Raw genomic sequence first — 3287 nt, 5'->3', positions numbered from 1 at the left:
AAGTGGGAGCTTAATTGAAGAAATATTAAAATTCAAAGCTGATTAAGGTTAAAATTGCAAGAAATTTAAGTCTAAGAACTAAAGTAAAAAGGGGGGTATAGGGAGTTTAATTGATTTTTTCATGGGTAATTTTGAAAAAAAATAGAAGTTTAAGAGTTAATTAAAGACTAAATTGATTAAATTAAAAACCAAGGATTGTTTTGTAAAGAACACCGAAATACAGGGGTTCAATTGAATTGATTCAGGAAAAAAAGGAACAAAAATAAAAAGGACAAAAGAAGAGAAAAAAAAGAACAGAGAAGAAAGAGGACAAAAAAAACATAAGAATATATATATATAAGGGGGGAAGAGAGATAGAGCATGAGAAATGAGGGGATAAAGAGTAACAAATAAAAGGACGTTGATTGGCCAGGTCATCACCAACCTCTTCATCTTCGATCTTCAAGCTCCAAGTTAATACTTTATTTTTCTTTTCTCATATTTCATTTTTAATTACATTAGTACTGTTGCCAATCGATAGTGCCCGCGTTTGCCACCAACTCAAGTTAATGGTCAGGTTAGTTCTGTTGGGTCTAGCCTAGCCAATACAACTAGGCTAGATCCAACCTCTTTTATTTAATACTATTAAATTTTTATTGTGTTTTTTTGTAAGATTATAGAGACTTTTATTATTATTATTAGCAAGCTTTCCTTTTTATACATCATTCTTTTTATATTTCATTTGGTTGTTTTACTATAATTATCTATTTTTTTATCATATAATTAAATAAAATAATTTTTTACAAAATAAAGTTATTAAATCCAATTGGAGCCATGACCCTGGTCATGAGCACGTTAAGTTAATCCAGATTAATCCATGTTGATCTAAGATATCATCAACTGAATATTAAAAGAATATGAAAAGTTCAAGTTTTTTTTTTAAATTAAATCGGGTTTTGACCGGTCATCCACCCCCATGTTTGGATTTGACATCTTTATCTATTTAGGTCTTTAAACTTCACAACTTAATTTTTAGTTAGAATTAAAAAAATTTAATCTTTAATTAATGTTAGAATCTGTATTTAAACTTATTTGCACAAAAAGACTTTAAATTTTGTTTCAGATCAAATCAAGTTTTTCTTGGTCATCTAACCCACCATAAAATTAGTAATTTTTAATTATACATGTCTCTCAACTTCACAACTTAAATATTTAGTTAGTATTGTGATCTTTTTTTATACTTCACAAATTTTTACTGCAAAATATAAATCTTTATATAAAACAAATATGTTAAAAATGCCCATGCATGCATTTATAGCGTTAAAAAATTTCCAATTCAACCTATGCTTAAATATGGTTCAATTAAGTGAATATTTTTTTATTTAATACTATTAAATTTTTATTGTGTTTTTTTGTAAGATTACATAGACTTATTATTATTATTAGCAAGCTTTTTTTTTTTTTGTGCAACATTCTTTTTATATTTCATTTGATTGTTTTACTATAATTGTCTATTTTTTTATCATATAATTAAATAAAATAATTTTTTACAAAATAAAGTTATTAAATCCAATTGGAGCCATGACCCTGGTCATGAGCACGTTAAGTTAATCCAGATTAATCCATGTTGATCTAAGATATCATCAACTGAATATTAAAAGAATATGAAAAGTTCAAGTTTTTTTTTTAAATTAAATCGGGTTTTGACCGGTCATCCACCCCCATGTTTGGATTTGACATCTTTATCTATTTAGGTCTTTAAACTTCACAACTTAATTTTTAGTTAGAATTAAAAAATTTTAATCTTTAATTAATGTTAGAATCTCTATTTAAACTTATTTGCACAAAAAAACTTCAAATTTTGTTTCAGATCAAATCAAGTTTTTCTTGGTCATCTAACCCACCATAAAATTAGTAATTTTTAATTATACATGTCTCTCAACTTCACAACTTAAATATTTAGTTAGTATTGTGATCTTTTTTTATACTTCACAAATTTTTACTGCAAAATATAAATCTTTATATAAAACAAATATGTTAAAAATGCCCATGCATGCATTTATAGCGTTAAAAAATTTCCAATTCAACCTATGCTTAAATATGGTTCAATTAAGTGAATATTTTTTTATTTAATACTATTAAATTTTTATTGTGTTTTTTTGTAAGATTACATAGACTTATTATTATTATTAGCAAGCTTTTTTTTTTGTGCAGCATCATTCTTTTTATATTTCATTTGATTGTTTTACTATAATTGTCTATTTTTTTATCATATAATTAAATAAAAATAATTTTTATAAAAGAAAATTATTAAATCCAGTTGGATCCATAACCCAGCTCATGGGTACGTTAAGTTAATCTAGGTTAATCCATGTTGATCTAAGATATCATCACCTAAATATTGAAAAAATATGAAAAGTTCAAATTTTATTTTAGATTGAATTGAGTTTTGACTTGTCATCTACCCTTATATTTGGATAGGGCATCTTTATCTATTTAGATCTTTTAACTTCACGACTTAATTCTTAGTTGCAGTTAAAATCTTTTAATCTTTAATTGACATTAAAATCTTTGTTTATACTTATTTGCATAAAAAGACTTTAAATTTTGGTTTACATCAAATTAAGTTTTTTCTCGATCATCTAACCTACCTTTAGATTAGTAATTTTTAATTATATATGCCTCTCAACTTCACGACTTAAATATTTAGTTAGCATTGTAATCTCTTTTTATACTTATCTATGTGTTGTCCTAGTTGAAGTTAGAATCTCTTTCTTATATTTATTTGTTCATTGAAAAAACTAAAAGGGATAGTATAATTATTATAGCGCTTTTTATTATTGCTTTAGAATCATTGGCATTATGAATTGAAATAATAAAATTATAATTTTGGCCTTTACAATAAAACACAACTAGTTTTAGAAACGAGGATAAAGTAGTTTTTTTTGTCATTTTGTATATGGTAAAATAACTTATATACCCTCAGAGGAAAAAATTAGTAAGCTCGCAGGCAAGCATATTTTCTAATTTTTCATTTCAATTGTACATTAAAATTACTGCAATGCTAAAAAATTAAATGTTTTTTCCTTAAATCAAGGGGGTTTTATGTCTTTTCCATTTATTTATTTTTTGTTTTATGATTATCAAGTTGATAAGGAGCAATTTAATATTTAGACATGTATAAAATATTAATTAATTCAAAAAAAATACATTATGCGCAACACACATGAATCTCCCGCTATCTTTTTCCAGCCCGTACATCATCTTGCTGTGGATAAAATCCAGCTTCTACGATGACATTTTATTCT

Source organism: Populus euphratica, unplaced genomic scaffold (assembly GCF_000495115.2).
Source record: "Populus euphratica unplaced genomic scaffold, PopEup_1.0 scaffold565.1, whole genome shotgun sequence".
Taxonomy (NCBI): domain Eukaryota; kingdom Viridiplantae; phylum Streptophyta; class Magnoliopsida; order Malpighiales; family Salicaceae; genus Populus; species Populus euphratica.
Note: the sequence above shows the minus strand (reverse complement) of the source record.